The 17,686-nt window shown below is 39.2% G+C and overlaps 1 long non-coding RNA gene across 1 annotated transcript in view; it reads left to right on the top strand.

Annotated features, from left to right (window-relative positions):
• LOC114017216 (uncharacterized) overlaps positions 1-16,919 on the top strand; it is a 32,601-nt gene extending 15,682 nt beyond the window's left edge. Inside the window, exon 3 of the long non-coding RNA XR_008732417.1 lies at positions 16,687-16,919. This is a non-coding gene — a long non-coding RNA (uncharacterized LOC114017216). The remainder of the gene's footprint in view (positions 1-16,686) is intronic.
• Positions 16,920-17,686: the final 767 nt, after the last annotated feature.

Genomic DNA, 17,686 nt, shown 5'->3' with positions numbered 1-17,686 from the left:
GGCTGTTATTCAGAGTGACCAGGACGGGCTGGAGGAGTGGGTTGCCAGGAGCGTCACCAAGCACAGCAAAGGCGAGAAGTCCTGTGTCGGGCATGGAATAACCCCCTGCACTTGCACATACTGGAGGTCAACTGACCAGACAGCAGCTTTGCAGAAAGGGACCTGGAGTCCTGGTGGACACTTATGAGCGTGAGTTGGCAGCTGGGGCAAACAAGGTCAACCTCATCCTGGTTTATATCAGCAAGATGTAATCAGCACGTCCAGGGAATTAATTATTCCCCTCTAGTTGGTACTTGTGAGACTGCTTCTGGAGTACTGGGTTTGGCTGCCCAGCACAAGACATTGACATACTGTTGTGAATGCAGCGGAGTGTCGCTAAGGTCACACAGGCTGGAGGACAAGCATATGAGGAGAGTGTGGTGAGGTGAATATAGACAAGAGATTCAGACTCTTCTTGGAGGTGTATGGTGGTAGGGGAACTGCTAATCGACACAAGTTGCTAACAGGAAATTCTGCATGTAAGGAAAAAATACTTTCACTGTTGTTAGGATTGTCAAATGCTGGAATGGGTTTTCAATATATATTGTGGAATCTCTGTCTTGGAGCTGTTCAAAACCTGACTGAGCAACCTGCTTTAGTTGGAGCTGCTTTGAATAAGAAGTTAAAATAGCTGACCTCCAGGGATCACTTCCAACCTGTCCATTGGAGGGGTGAGGCAGAGACCAGCAGATGACAACAGTTTGCCACTGCAGATCTGCTAGAACCCCTGTTGCCCTCAGAGAGCTTGAGTGTCAAAGGTGAGGCACCTACACATTTCAACGCTGAAAGATGGCAGCTGAGTTTAGGTTCTGAGGGCTGTAACTTTCAATGTAGAACCCTAAAATCTGTCTGAATCTCTTTTGAATCTGTCTCTTAATACTGAACTTTGAAAAGCATGGATCTATTTTCAAAGAGCACATGCTTCTCTACTGAAGGCATGAAAGACCTAAGAGGATAATTAATCAGGATTGCTTTGAGGGACATTTTCCCTCCTATTGTCCTAAGATGAGATTGGAGACAGTAGAAAGTGGCAGATGTTTTGGAGTAGCCTTGTTTTTTTCAGGGCTTTAAATTGTTGTTTTCCCATGTGGGTTTCTTATCTGCTTAATAGATAATGCATACTTACTTGTCTGTAGATGGCTAGTGTACATGACTGCAATTGGCACCGTTTTGGAGTTAGAACATAGTTGTCTTCTAGCTGGTATTAATTCCCACTTCCAAACACTCTGCTTAACTTCAGCATTAGCAAAACCATATGAGAGCGTGATGTTGTTGCACTCACAGTGTTGTTCAGGGCTGTATATGGAGCTATGTGTTACAAAAAAATTGTATAAAATGAAAAGCTGACTTACATTAGTATCTTTCTGTTGAAAAGTATGCACATTCTAAACAGTGCTTGAAAAAAATGTCATTTATCTCCTTATGACTGTGATCAAATTCTATACATTTTATAAGAAACAATATGAACCTACTTTATGTCTCACTAAAAGTTTAATGTATGTGATACATATTTTAATGGAATATATGCCTTTCCTTCTTCTGGTGTAATCATTCACAGTTTTGCGAAATTGATTGGGATCTCTGATTTGGCAGCAGCTTCCACTGGTATAGGTAACAGGAAAAATACAAGGGAGTGTATAATCGTAACCCTTATCTTAAATAAAAACATCCAGTATGTTTTTAACCTTTGATAAATAGAAAATATTACTTGTATTTTGTCTTAAACCTAGCATTTCTTCATTAGTTTGATAATGCCTCTCTCTATGTGACAAAATAGTTAGAATATAAACCTTCCTGTCCTTTCCTCAGTAGTTAACAAATCGACACACTGGCTTATATTTTATTAGAAATATGGGAAAGGGGAATGGGTAATGAGGAAAGAAAAAAAAATCAGCTTTCAACACTTTGATTAGATTATATCATGCTTTGTAAGAAGAATTATGTGGCTGTTCAGTTTAGTTTTAGAAGAAGTTCTATGATTCAAACCCCATAACATATCCAGTGCGTATAATAAAAGCATCACTCACATGCTGGTCACAAGGATGTGCTTCTACAAAAAAATGTTGTAACTAATGACTGTCTTTCCCCTTAGTTAAGAAAATAATTTCTATTTAAATAACTTCAAAATTTCAGTATCTGCATCTTTTTATAAGCAATAGTTTAAAGCCTATGATATAATTTGAAAACTATCAAACATACAATCTTCCTAATGTGCCAGGACTTTGATTACATAAAAATACTTTGTTGATTCATGGTGAATATTCATAAATGGTGAATATATATCTGGTATGTATATGCACAGTATAAAACATCATTGTAAAAAAATAGCTCTATACTTACAGAAGATTTAAAGAAACCCCAAATTCCTTTCTACCTCTTTTTTTTATTTTTAATTAATGCCTGGTTTGGGCATATTATCTCAGTATAATTCTTACTGTGGTGATGTCTCTGTAGGATCATCAATAGTTCCTCTACAATGAGAACTGGAAGATAGTCTATATTAGCTACTAGTTTACTTGATCATGTCCTGGAATATCCCTAGCCTTCAGTCAAACTCATTGAATTTCTCTCCTGTTTTAGAGTGGGTAGAGGCTGCTGATAGGCCTGGAGTCATAGTCAATGGGGATTTAGTCAAAACAGTCAATATTGTCCAGAAAGTGAGTCATCTCATTTTAAAGCAGGGATCTACTTTTAGTCAGATGAATCACTCTCAAGACTCCATTGATGCAGATGTGCCAAACTGGATGAGATGGATCCCACCCTTACATTCCCAAGATGTTTCTGCTCACTTGAGAGTGAATTGAAGCACTTAAAAAAGGCATTTGTAGTGCAGTTTGCATTGCAGTTGCAGTTGTGACAACTACTGTCTCAGCCTTGCTGAGTTAGCTGTAAGTCACCAGCTTGGCATTGCCAGCTGCGTACATGGACTCTGCTGTGCATGAGCTCTTTGTGGTTCATGCGTGAGTCGCTGGTGCATTCAGCATTTAAATGTGTTAGGTTCCTTTGGTGTTCTTACTAAAAACTGACTTTCACTAAAGCTTGCTTTTTAAATAGCTCCAGAATTTTTAAATTAAGATGGCTGACAGATTCTAAAAGCGTTCTTCCGCGTGTTGTAAGAACTGTACCAAATCCATATCAGGTACAAGTTCTGACTGAACATCATTATATAATGCATGCTAAGTTCTGTCTGTGAATTTGTTTACTGTGAACAGAGAAACAGCCTCATCTTCTTGTTCTGGACTTCCTACCACTATGCCCCTTCTCAGGAACAATGAGAAACATAGAAAAATTGGGTCAAAGCTGCAAGTATGCTTTAGATAAAAGAGAGAGAAGAAAGACAAGTCTGATGGATCCACATATACAGCAAAGGGGGAAATGATCCTGAACTTCTACAGGTTGCAGGCAGGTAGAGGAGAATGATGAAAGAGCAGTTGGCCCAGAGCAGTGGGCAGCAGTTTGTAGGTCCTTATAGCAACCACCAGTGCCATGTTTCATCACAGCCGGGGTAGCCCTTAAAGGTTTTACCTTGCAGACTGGAAATGTGCCATGAGCATGCAGAGGAGGTGTGAGCATATTTCCTTCACTGAGTCTTGTTTGTTTTGCATGGATGAAGAACAGAGGAAGAAATTAGCAGAGGCATCAAATGTAAGGAATTGGTAATTCTCTGAAGTAGCATGACATCTGGATGAGAACTACTTTTTCCTTCTGAGTTGTGTCAACAGACAGGACATGATAGGGATGCTTCCACCCCCACTTACTCCAAGGCTGAAATCCCTGGATGGTTACTTGTCCCTCTGCTATGCATCCCTCTGTGTAGTTCTGGATGCCTTTTGTCTGGAGGATGTCACAGCCCAGCTCAAGGTGTGGAGGCTTCCTTAGCAGTGTGGGAGGAGAAGTGGGAGTGGATTTTGCAGAAACCTCTGATCAGGAAGCTGCCTGAGCAAGCTGGTGGGGAATGGCTGCATTCCCGGGAGTTTCCTAATTGCTGTACCACTGGGTCGTGCTGGAGAGCATATCCTGGCCAGTGTCAAACACTTGTCTTCAGTTGCCTTTGCCCAAGCACCTGACCATGGGGTCATGCTTGTTTGGCCTGCAGGTGAGGCAGGGAGGGATCTTCCTGTTACGGGAATCTCATTCAGGCTTAAGGGACAAAGCAGGTTTCAATCCCTGTCAAAATAGTAAGACTAGGATTCCTTGTGTTATGGCAAAAGTTTAGCTTCATAGAGATGTAAGTATTCAGTACCAGCAGGTGCCTTACTGGAGAGAGTGAAGCTCTGCAGTGCCTTTGAACCTTCCAAGAACTGGTGCCAAATAACAAAATTATCAGGTATGTCTGCATTGTGCCTAAAATAACAGGCTAAAGCAGGTTTTACACTTGCAGGGGTATTTTTTCACTATGTGAATTCAGTAATCTGGTTTTGCACCTGTAAGAAGCCGATGTGCTACTTGGCTTTTCCCTGGCCTTTAACTGGGACTTGGAAAATGTTGTTGTACGATGTCCTTAACATGGGCTTTATAGTAAGTAAACAGTACATCCTGTTTACATAGTGACATCCAATAAAACACAAATATTGATGATTTGTCCCACATCTTATTTAGTTGTATTATATGCACTCAATATATTCATTAAAACAATTTGTTACTGCAAAACCTCATGGGTTCTTTGTCCACAATCTTGTCTACTTTAGATATTTGTCCTGTTCCCAGAAATAGATTTGAAAGCTAGAAAAAATGGCAGGGAATGTGAGCTTGCATATTCTTTGCTGACTATATCTTTATGGAATTAATTTTATGAAGACAGCGGTTTGCTTACACCAAGTAAATAGTTTTATGGGTAGAACAGAACTGTTACATAGAAAAAAAGGCATGCAAAGTGCTAGTGTTTGAAAAGTAAAGCAAAATTCAAATAGGAGCGGTGTCATAAATTTTAAGTAGTGTAACTACCAATAGGATGTCCACCTTCAAATCAAGATGACAAAACATAGATTATGGCAGGTATTACTGCAGGAGGGTACTGTGGTGTTTGTTAGACATGTGACCAGAGTAGATAACCTAGTAGCTTGCTCTACCTCCAGACATTTTGACTTCCTGTCCAACCAAGACCTGTAAAAAAAGAAAATTCTCACAGCAAACAAGCTCTGCCTTGCTGTGCTTTATGTGGAGAAACCACACTTATGCTAGCTGGACTTGATGGGACAGCTGGTAAGAGCAGAGTGCTGTTCTCACATGGCCGGCTTCAGTTTTGGTGAGACATGCGGTTTCTGACAATGAATAAATCTTGGGGCTCAGGTGCTTTTTCTACCAACTGTGTTTTCATCTGCCCAACCTTTCCAGCTTTTGTCAGTCTGCGCAAACACCTGTCCCTGTCCCTGTGTCTTGTTCCAATTCTCCTCAAATAGGCAATGCCAATGTAATTTATCATGTTGTTCATCTGGGCCCGAATCTCTTCTTTTAGTAAAACCTTGTCCTAGGAGCTTAAGGTTCCCGTCTTCTTGCCAACTGCTTCCAGTTCCTCTGGTAACATTCTAGTCCTTATTTCCGTTTTTACCTAGCCAAACTGAGCTGATTCTCTCTTTGCTCCCTATAGTATCTATCTCTTTCCGATTGCTCCATCCTCTAGCCTGTCTTAGCAGCCTTGTCTCTGGTCTTGCCCCAACTTACTGTAAGGTCAGGCACTGCTTGCTCTGTAGACAATATCTTCATGAGATTTTATGCCTCTCCCTTTTTGTCTCCTTTCCCCTACCCTTCACTGATCACATTTTGGACTGTACTTCAAGTGTCTAACTCTGCTAAAGAAAGAAAGGGAGGCCATGTTAAGCACCTGATGTTGGATAGTTGATGGTAGGAGTAGCCTCCAAAGTTCCTCTATAATCACTAGAGAAAAAAAAGTAGACTCCTTTGAAGAGGTCGTTCATAATAACAAAGACAGCTCCTTGAAGTAGACAGTATAAATACCCCTTAGGATCAGATTTATCAGAGTAACTATAAGCAAATATGACACTTCTTTGGTAGACTGAGGCAGCTTCTTAATGCTGGTGTACTGCTGAAGTTTTATGGCATTTTTCCTGCAATCTCCAGTATTCAACTTAACCTGAAATACCAAACACATCTACAAATAGTGATTGTATAAAATGTTTGCTAGAGAAGTTTTTCAAATTAATGCAAATACAAATATCTCTGCCCTCTTACTTATTTATGACCAAAATCCTACAGTGACGATTGTAACTCCTTGCAGTGGAATTGGTATCATCATTAGTGACGTAATTAGTAGTCCTCCAGGAATGAATAGATTGACCTTGTGTCTCACATACTGAATATCCTACGTAATCCTTGAGTGACTCCACCTAAATACGATGGAATTTAGTTGTCGAATCACTGTGAGAATGAAATAAATGACAGCAGGCTGAATTTCAGGGTCCTGCTCACAAAAGCATGGATCTTTTTTCTCTTGAGAAAAAGAGTAAAGCAGTTATATAAGGGAGGACAGAAAAGAAGAAAGAAAGTAAGTAGACGTGTTCTTACCTGCATGTCTCATTTAAAACTTTAATATGTTTTAATTAAGTAGGAGATCTAAATTCAATATAGCAAGATAGTATGTAATAATACATGGTTTAGGTAGCTCACAACAGTAGTAGGGAAGCTATTTAGCCTGCTTTCTTAAAGCAGTAGGGCTTAGGAAATCACGCTGTCTGTATCAGCCCACCCCCTGAAAATAGCGTTTGGCCAGTTTCAACCATGCACCACAAGTAGAGGTCTTGCAGCCACTAAGTTTCTGAGGTTGTTTAGAATAGCTGGTGAGGTGGGCTTATGGTAGGGGCTGTTCTGTCAGAGTCAACAGAACTAGCTGTAAAATCACAGCCTAATCCTGAATCAGCTATTAAAAACTGCACCAGCTGTGCTTGGCCCTGCTGTGTCCTCCTGCTTCTTCTTACTCTATCTTCTTACTCTGTCTGTTCCAGCTGTCATCCAGAGGCTTGTACCTGGGCATCTTCCCTGGTCTTGTTTTGATGAATTTGGCAGATAAACACCACTGAGGGAAAGGCTTCATATGCGTTTCTCTCTTACTAGACACCAAAAAAATTCATAGAAGTAGTAGGATGCAAGAAAACTTGAATCAGAGTTTCTGCCTCTTAGGTGTTCAGGCTTAAGGTGCAAATCCAAAAGGAAAACAAGTTTCCTTAGATTGTTTTTGGCTGAAGTGATTTAATTAATCTAACTTTCAACTTTGGTTTCTGTATTGGGTCTGGCTGAGCCCCACAGCAGCCCCCACAGCGCTGTGCTTGCATTGGTGGCTAGAAGGTGTTGACAACACCCCTAGCGCTTTGGCTGCTGCTGAGCAGCGCTCACACAGCATCAGGGATGTCTCTGCAACATCCCCCGTCACCAGCAGGCTGGGGGTGGGCAAGGTCTTGGGAGGGGACACAGCCAGGGCAGCTGAGCCAAACTCACTGCTGAGTTATTCCATACCATATGATGTCTGCACAGATATAAAAGCTAAGATAATGGAGGAAGGGAGGGCATTTGTTACTTAGGATATTTGTCTTCTGGAGCAACTGCTACATGTACTGAAGCCCTGCTTCCTGGGAAGTGGCCGAACATTGCCTGCTGATGGGAAGTAGAGAATAGCATCTTTTGTTTCCCTTTGCTTCTGCACGCCTGACTTTTGCTATTGCTTCATTTAATGGCCTTTATCTTGACCCACAAGTTGGTTTTCTCATCTTATTTTCACCCCCCTTGTTCTGCTGAAGAGGAGAGTGATAGAGCAGCTTGGTGGGCACCTGGTGTCCAGCCAAGGTCAACTTACCACAGTTTCCAGCAGAACAATTACTATGCATTAGAATGACAACTTCGGTATCCTTCTTCTGGGAGATGATCAGCTTCATTATTCAAATAATCAGATGAAATCTGGAACTATAAAATCTTAATTTCATACTGAATTAGAATACCATGTCCGGTTTTAGAGACCAGACTTGAAGGAAAAAGAGAGTCAGCTGGAGACAGTCCAGAGGAGAGTGACAAGAAAGATCAAACTATAGAAATTATAACCTAAAAGAAAAGATTGAATAAATTATGTTAGTTTAGTCTGACACAGAAAAGATAGAGTGAAGACATTATAACACAAGAGGTTGCTCCAAGGAGTAGAACAATCTATTTCCCTTGCCTATGTTTGATATCACAAGAAGTAATAGGCTTAAATTACAGCAAGTAAGATTTATTTTAGAAATTACAGAAAACTTTAGTGGTGAGGATAGGGAACAGATTGCTTGGCAAGCTTGTGGAGTTTCCATCTCCATTGGAGATCTGTACAATCGGAGTACTTGAATAACTGCTTCCTGCAGGCAGGAAGATGGATTAGGTGTCTTCTGGAGGTTCCTTCTAGTCCTACTGTATATTTTACTCTAGTAGTAGAACTCTAGTTTAAAAGATAGGCTTTGTGTACTCTTCTTATGTTACTTCATTCTTGTCTTCAAGCAGTGCTAAAATCCTTCTGTAGAAAAAAAAGAGTAAACAATGCTATTACTCCAATGATCTTGTAATGAAAAATGGAAATGCATCTTGGAATAAAGTACTTTTTGATATACCTTCATTTAGGTAATTGCGCAGAAGTACTTGGAAAGTTGGCTGTAATAGGGGAAAAACATATAATGTGATAAAATTCATTTGTTTAAAATTACTTTTTCGGCACCTGTTACTGTTGTACTGAATGATATCACTGTAGATCACTCATATGGGAGCTTCAGAAATCAATTGAATAAAATGGCCCTAATTGCATTCAGAATACTAAATACAGTTTTAGATTTTTGTATTATCATTCCTTCTATTTCAAAGATTTCATTTAACTGGAAATATTAGAAGTAGCACTTTAGTTCTCAAAAAATGTATGGATCATGTGAAATCCATTTAAAAACTAAAAGGATAAAGTAAAATGTAGACATTTCAGAGTTAACTTTAAAAGTCCCTGTTACTTTCTTTGTGGTTGAATCCTCCAGAATAAAATGGTTGGGTAGAGGAGATTGACTGACAACTTGTAAATCAAGACTCTCAAACACATGCTCCTCACACAGAGTTTTGAATCTATTTATTTGTTTAATTCTGGGCTGTCTTTAATGTTCACAGTTTGCATTATAAGTTGAATGCAGTTTGTTTGCATTGCCTGTAATATGACCGTGGCATAGCACTTCTACTGCATTTTGTCACAGAAATTTGACTCGGCTGATCCATTTTTTGAATATTTGATTTTTAAGTCGTTTAGTCTGTTCAGTTGTGGAAGATCTTCTTTGGGCAAAACCAAGAGCAGAGAATTTGGTTTAAATTCAGGGCAGCAATGCCCAACTCAAGGCACCTTGCCAGCTACCTGGATCCTCTTTGCCCTTTAGCTGCTTTAGACCTGTCGATTTGTGTACAGGTTACTGTTATCTGAAGTTAACTTTGAATAAAATCGGTCAGCTATTCGAAGGAGTCTGGCCTCAGTAATATAGGCAGCTCTGTCCATAGAAGTTATTGGCAAGATGCTCTGCCTTCTCAAAACCACGTAGCTTCTACTGTTTGAAGTTGATTGCTTAAAGCGAGCTCAATAGGACCTGGCCACTAGTGGTTTTCAAAATGTGACCCAAAGCAAATTCCTGGAATGTGTTAAAACACTGAATGTTAACAAGACAAAAGTTCACGGTTGTCCAAAAAAAAAGGAAAACCATCCCAGCCCACTGGGAACTCTGCACCATTCAGCAACTTGTTGACTTGGTTAAATTCCTCATGGCTGTAACTCTTAAAAACATGTGTTCATATGAAAAACACTTTAAAATGAAAACAAGTTTAAGAAACAGTCAAATTTTTAATGGAGAAGCTGAAAAAATAACTGCGAGAAGCAAGAATCTTCACAGATTTTTGTTATATAACCACTACCTCTATTCTGGGCATCATGTTCTCTAATGGAGATCAGGCACATGTTCAAAGTGGTTTTACAGGTACATTTCCTTACATTCAGTAGACACAATGGATTTTGAACAGTTTCATAGCAACGGATGATTTGTAATGGCTATTAACCTAGATAAGCGAGTATCAGTTTGGTGCATCCTTAATGGTCCATAATGGTCTGTGGATAAAAAATTCTTTCTCTTCACCTGTTCCTAAAAGGTATTGGTGTTTTTTTCCTAGACTTCATTTTACAAAGCAAGTTCATGTGAATTTTTGCATTCAAGAAAAAAATTCATACCAAACAGCTTTATGGTAAGAGCATTTACCGCAAAAAAGATTTATGTTTCTCTGGAACATGGTAGCTGTAGTATATCCTAGCGGGTAATCAAAACTTTCAGAAGTTAAATATATACCTTGACAGCAGCTAACCAGACATTCCTAAATAGCAGAGATTTTTAAATGAGTGTTGCTGTACCTGTTGAAATTCAGAAAGGCAGTTTCGCATTCTGTTTTTAATATTAAATTCCTTTATGAGGTTGGGACATGTCATGTCTCTTCTGTGAGACAAAATACTGCTAATGCCATGGTAAAGGAGTAAATCACCTTGATACCTGATGGATGGAGGTGGCACAAAGCTCTGGGAAGAACAGAACCCAAGGACTCTGGGAAGTGCAGAGCTGGGATGTAAAGATTGGTGCTGGGGTGCTGTGTCCTCCTGAGCCGTGGGTGTCGTGGCACCAGAGCAGCTGCATCAGCCGAGAGTCCTGGTGGAGGCACGGTGCTTGCTGTGGGAGGAAGACAGTACATCTTGGAGGAAATTACACCACCTCTCAGAGTGCCATAAGTTTGGCATAAGTACCTCACCGCCCCCACTCACAAAGACCATTGTGTTAGCACAGTACGTAGTCTAGGGCTTGTGATTTACTTACCCCACACGTGTCTTCAGTGATGTAGCTATGTAGGAAGACTTTTGCAGCACATGTGTGGGCTTAGTTCTGTCCCTGAGACTCTACTAGGGTTTACCATATAGTAACATAAAACTGTGTTTTGAAAATAATGCTTTAATACACTGTGGTGTGCTACATGATATCTCAGACTGATTATATGTGATGCATATTTGCATGAACCTTAATGAGACTTACAAAAGTAAGAGGCAAATTTTAGAGAAAATTGGATTAAATGGCTTAATTCTCCATAGTTGAAGACTTTTAAATTTTAATCAAGTCTTGAATCTGAGACTAATAACTCTTCTACTAGATGTTTAAAATGACTAAAATTTAAACCCTAATATCTATAATCTAATGTGTATTATCACCAATGTATTTGTATAGCAGTAATTCCTAGAAGTACGAACATTAAAATGACAAATTTCAAAAGCCAGCATAGACCTTTCCCAAAACTCTGGGTTGGATTTTGTTGTGTGTTTTTGCCCAGCTGTATCCAAAGTGGTATCCTGCGCTGCTGCAAACCCAGTCGCCCCTGTGCAGACGTCTTTAAGACACCTGTGTTGAACTGCATTGGTGCAGGTCTTGTTCCCAATGATGGGGCAATGCAGTACCAATCCTCATCTTGCTTAATGTACGGGACAGGCAGAAGGATGTTTGATTCTTTGTTATCTGCCTGCTATGCAATTTTTACAGAAAAAAAAAAAACAAACCAAGAAAGAGGTGGCTTTGGATTCCGGTCTGTTATTCCCCGTGCCTGTGGTCACAATGCCTTCTCACCTCAGTGGTATTCAGGACTTCATAAATATTATACATTTGTGGATTTCAACCTTTCCTTCAGTTGGGTTTTTTTTTTTTCCACCTGGCTCACCCAGTTCTGGGGGACTTTGCGTTAGACTGAGCAGATCATTTATGGTCAGTGAAACTGGTAAGTCCCAGATCCTTTCAGGTAGTTCCCACCACACTTTTAAGCTTTTCTCACACAGGGTTCATCTCACAGATATTCCATACCAGGTATCTTCTAACACATAGGTTTATCTAGTTGTTTAAGAATGCATGTGTCTGTGTGTAGTCATATGTGGCTGGGGTTAATTAATTTTTTCTCTCTTCTACTTACTGGTAACCATCCATATCTGTTCATGCCACACAGCAGGTTTTGATAATGGCCATCATGTATGTGAAAATGAGCTGGGCTTTTAAGAAGCCTGCCTGTACTAGACATTTTGTTGGTTGTCATGAGGTGATGAGGGATTGTCTTGGCCTAGCAAAAGGTATTTGTATTTGTTAATTGGAAAGAGGACAATAAAACCTTCTAAAAGTTAGTTTGTTTGGTTTATATATCTATAGAGGATCATGAGAATGCTTCAGTGATAAGCAGTAATAAACTTTTAATAAGACATTTTGATTAGGCAGTTTTGACAACAGTTTTAATAACCTTAGTGAAGTCATCATAATTCTAAAATAATTTAATGAGTTTGTTGTGACCTTAAGACATTACTGATAGAGAATTATGTGAAAATAAATGAAATTATGTTTGACTAGTGAAATAAGATATTCTGGAAGTGCTGAGGAACACTTGTTCCTCAGTATATAAGCTAAACAGTATGCTTAAGAGATAATTCTTCAGACCTTTTCCCAGGATGACACCTTTACTTCCTGTGGATCAACTGTCCTATCAGGGTAAAGATGCTGTGTGTATAGTGGGGATAAGAAACCTCTAGCAGTGCCTTGCTTTCAGTCTACTTTTGGAGTTATTTTTAGTATGTCTAGTCACCTGTGAGACTAGCAAAAGTAGTAAGTGTCCACTAAACTTCATCCAATCTCAGCTGAATCTGGTGGTCAAAAGTCTTCAATATCTCTGAGACTTCCACTTTTCTGCTAGATTTGTTTGAAATTGTCCAAGAGGTTGAAAAACTACCAGGGAAAGTGGGGTAATAGTTGAGTGCATGGATAATGAGCCTGCCTAAACCTCATTTCCTTAGGATATCATACAACAAAGTGAACAATCTGTTCAATGGGGGCATCTTCAATATTTAGCATTATAGGTGTTTGGTTTCAGTTGTTAATCTTACTGCCAGTTTGTGGAGAAAAAAAAATCAGTTTGCTTAACAGAAAAAATACTAATCCGTTTCCATCACACTTGGCTTTTCCTTTGGAAAACATATAAGAGTTAAACTGAATGTATTCTACCTCGAGTTAGCTGTAGTTAGCATTTCTGATCAGAACATCCAGTTCTTTCTTCTCTCTTTCCTTTTAAAATTATGTTTTTATTTCAGCCACTTTCTACCAGCAGGCAAAGCTGCTGTTACACTCTACCCAGCTGTGAAATCAATATGATTTTCATTACAAAGATAACAGAAACTCTCTTAGAAAGTCTATGAATTGCCAAAGTTCAAATAACAGTCAGTGGCAGAACTTAGAATTTAGATATACTAATTAAAAAACCTCGTGGTATAAATATATTAATGAAATGCACCCTGAGAAATGTTTGCATTTAAGATGGCAACAATCTTAAACTATTACATTGTTTCTTTAATTACTGTAGTTCATGTAAGTCACATCAAAATGTGATGGGTTCTTTCATTTATGATTGTTTCTTATAAAATAGGTATTAGCTTTTGTTTCTTTTTTCAATTCACAATTATTTGAGCTTGATTAGATTAGAAAGTGTAGCAGTCATAGAAGAGAGAACATATCTAGTAAGATTTCTGTCATATTGGGCTCTAAAAATTACACATAAACAGAATGAATGGGTGCATCAGTTATTTCTGTGATATATGACTTCATTAACAACAAGAGGAAGTGCACAGTCAAACTGAAAGCAGCACTTGAGTCTTTCAGCCAGAGCAGCCAGTTCTATTTAAATTAAAATCAGTGTTTTAAAATAAATGTTATTACTCTTCCTAAGATCATCTTTGATCTCTTCTTATTAAACCTTAATTTTCCCAGCAGTTAAGTTACATCTGCTTTATTATGGATGAAAATAACAGGAAATCAATTATTTTGTTACTTGTATTTGGTTGACATTCCTCTTTCCCATCTCTATTTTTATTTAAATTCTGTCTTTTCCACCCCATATGCTAAAACAGTAAACTCAGATTGCCAAATATTGTGGATTTTAATAGAAAAAGTTCTTCACCTTACAGCTGAAGGGTTTTTACGTTATTGTGCTCCCTCTGCTGGATAGTGCCTATTAATTTTTTATTCCCTGAGCTGTTCTAATATCCGTGTTCTATAAACAAGCAATCACACTGCCTTAATGAAAGAGGTATAAAAAGCAGGAATGCTTCATTTTGGTCTCAGATGACATGGAAGGTGACAGTTGTAGGCTAGGAAAAATCCTGTTGTCTGGCAGCTCAGAGCAGCTGAAAGCCTTTAGTGGAATTTGAGGAACAATTATTTGCTCTCTCTTGGACTAAACCAGATGGACACTAAATAACCTTTCGTTTGTATAGCTCAGAGAGAGTGATGTTGATTCTTGTACTGTGGTAAGTACGACAGTATCCTCAGATGTCCCAGTAAAGTTATTAGTGTCTCAGTCTTAGTGGTGTGATTCTCATAACACTTCATCCTTTGTCCAGTCCTACAGCATTGCTTCTGGGTCAGCGTTTGCTCAGCGAAGAAAGCAAATGTGCTCTCATCCTTGCCCCACAGCAAGGTGGTGATGGCTCAGTCCTTTCCCATCTCCACTGCAGTGGGTCAAAAAGGAGGAAGAGCTATACTCCAGTTTTGTTTCTGGAAGTTATTTTGGTCTTCATGGCCTTTGACTTCATGGGGTGTTTTGGGTTTGCACTCCTGCTCACCTCTCCCACTGCTGTCACATGTCGAACCTGGCTTTGTCCTGCTTTCCTCCCTTCTCTTCCTCCCTCCCTCCCTCCCAGCATAGTTGATCCTATCCCACAGCTCGCTCTCAGGTGGCCCTGGGGCCTTCAACCCAGGGGGCCACCCAGGCCCCTCCATGGGGCACTGCCCGGACCAGCCAGCCCCTGGATTCCACAACCTCCCAGCTGTTCTCTCTGTGCTGGCTGACCTAATCGGTCCTGTGGGAAGGGGATGGAAGTTCAACATCCACTTCAGGTGCAGGTGGTTTGCCCATCTGAGCTGCTTCTTCCTTGATTTTATGCCATGGTTTTGCCAGGGAAGCTGGATACCTTTGCAATTTCCTTCAAATTTAATGTGACATTATAAATGCTGCTGCATATTTAGTAACATTGAACTGGCAGTTAACTGTTCAACTTGGCTTGGTTGCACTTAGAGATTAGCTCACCCATATTTCTATACAGATCAGACTTGTAGCATATTCCTGGAAAGAAATAAAAAATTACCAATTGTTCGGGGCGTTAACTTATTTTATAAAAATGGTAACTATTGACTCTTGGTTTAACTAGGAGACTCATTTTGGAAGAGGCATTATGGACAAATTCTGGTTAAGAATTTTTTTCTGAGGTCAGTTTTAAATTTCAGTTTCTGGATATATAAAATAATATTAAAAGTCTTTGATTTTTCCCAGACAGTCCTACAGTGAAGTAATCAGCATAATTATCTTCTTTGTGACCCTCTCTAATAAGCAAAAACTACTTCCATGTGCATGCACACTTCTTTTAGAAAGAAGTTGCTTTTTAAACCATTTCTGATAGAACAGCTGGTTAAAAGAATAAAGTTCCAGTTTCTGTAACCTTCAGTTCCTCCTGTTCAGAAGAAAAGACATGTTTAATACATTTTGGATTTGCTAAAATAATAAAAAGCTTGTGTTGTTGAACCAATATCACTCCTTAATTTATTGAGGCCTAGACAAAATCAGCATCGCTGTTTGCGGGACAGTTTGTCCTAGGGTGAATCCTCTCCATCGAACCAAGCTGGGCTGATGACGGTTCTGCTGATGGTGGGACTGGGCTGGGGCTGCAGCAGGGACTCTCCGTGGAAGAGCTTCCAGGATCAGGTTGAAAATCATTTGCCTCAGATGCCTATTGAGTTATAGCAACTGAAACACTTGACAGTGCTTGTCTCAGCAAGAGCACACACCATATGCTTTGGGAGCATTCCCAAGCAGAATATTATTCTCCTAGCACCCTGGCAAGCTCATTAATACTCCCATTATCCTGTTCAGTGGGACTAATCCAGCAGCCCCTGAAGCTGGTGAGGAGATTCAGGTTGTCTTTAGGATGCTTTCAATAAAACCTTAGATGAAGTTTGCATAATTTAAGTCACACCAATGGAATTATTTTCTAAAGTTATTAATGTTAGCTTATTTGTTGGTTTCTTTATTCCAGGCTACCTGTTTTCCTGCATCTTATGAAAAGCAGTGATGTGAAATGGAAAAAGGAATATGTTTTTGTAGTAGGATTTGCATTTCTGTACATTACTGCTATTTTCCTAAGTTTTTCCAAAGAAGGCCTGGAAAAAGCTTGCATCGGCACTCCATATAGTACTAATACAAATGCAAATTTGTATGTTGATCAAGTTTTTCTCTAAACACGTGAACAGCTCATGGAAAGAACTGTGAAAATTTTATAGTTTATGTGGATAAAGAAAGTACCAGTTTAAGCTTCTCAGTCAATTCTGATTATTCTTTATTGCTTTCTGGTCACACAACAAATTTAATAGAAAAATAATCTTTCACAAAATAACTTACTGTATGTAAGAGAAGAAGAATTGGGGTTTGCAAAAAAAGAAATCCCCCCTCAGATCCTGGTGTTTTTCCAGGCTGTATTTCTTTATATGTTGAAAATTTTTCTTTTCATTCCCATTCATTTTAACAGAAGATTTTAATTTTTCTTTTGGGAAAAAGAAGAAGAAAAAGAATACGGTATGTAGGGAGTGAGGAAGAATGAAGCCACAAACTAAACAGCCAAAAGATACTATTTCAAATAAGTATATTTATGGTAGTGGGAGGAAAACCTGGATCAAACAAAAAGAAAAGACTGGAGAGGACCTACTCTGGATTCCACTGATGTGGTAACAGCTGTTACTACAGTATCCGGCTTTTTTAATTAAATATTAATAGAAATAAATAAATAAAAGACTGAGTAAAGTGAAATGTGTGTTCTGTCTTCCTAAAGCTTTTTTTTTTTCCAGCATCTGGAGTAGCAGAATCAACACCCTTTTATTCAATTAGTAGCATTAAATAACAACATCAGCTGACAGGAAATAAGAAAGTTCCTATGGCAACTAAAAATAAGCACAGGAGGAAAAACGCATCAAATGCTGTCAGCAGACAGCATAAAAGGCAGCTGTATGGAGATAATAGAACAAGAACATATACAGAAATCCTACTGGTAAACATAACGCATTTCATAGCTTTTACCAGTAGTTTTTTTGTTTTGTTGGTTTTTTCCCCACAAATGGGACCATGACACCCTGGTTACAGCATCTACTTATCAATATCTCAAATTGTTTTGCTGAAATAGGCTTCTGATTTACAGCCTGTGAAACACAGGGACAGAGCCCTGCATCTTCAGGAGAGCAGATGTATCCCCTCAGATTTGTACGCTGTTCGGAAAGCCTTTGGGTGCTTCAAATCTTGTGCACGGCTGCCACTTTCTCTCAAGGTTACTCTTTGGTCCCTGCATACAGAATGTTTGATAAAAGTTTTTGATAGAAGCAGAAGTGCAAAATGTCTAGTAGAAATGTGACTTGTAGAAGAAATAGGGCAATACACATCATGCAGACACTACTTAAATGTGCAGCTGTGTTCATATAAAGTTATACTGAGCTTGAGAAGGTGTAGATGATAAAATCCCTGGTGGAGGGGAAACCTGAGTGTGCAGCTGCTGTGCTGAGGCTACAGC

This window comes from Falco cherrug, chromosome 5, assembly GCF_023634085.1.
Source record: "Falco cherrug isolate bFalChe1 chromosome 5, bFalChe1.pri, whole genome shotgun sequence".
NCBI classification, from domain to species: Eukaryota; Metazoa; Chordata; class Aves; order Falconiformes; family Falconidae; genus Falco; species Falco cherrug.
The sequence above is the reverse complement of the archived record's forward strand: the minus strand, read 5'-3'. Positions and strand labels throughout refer to the sequence as shown.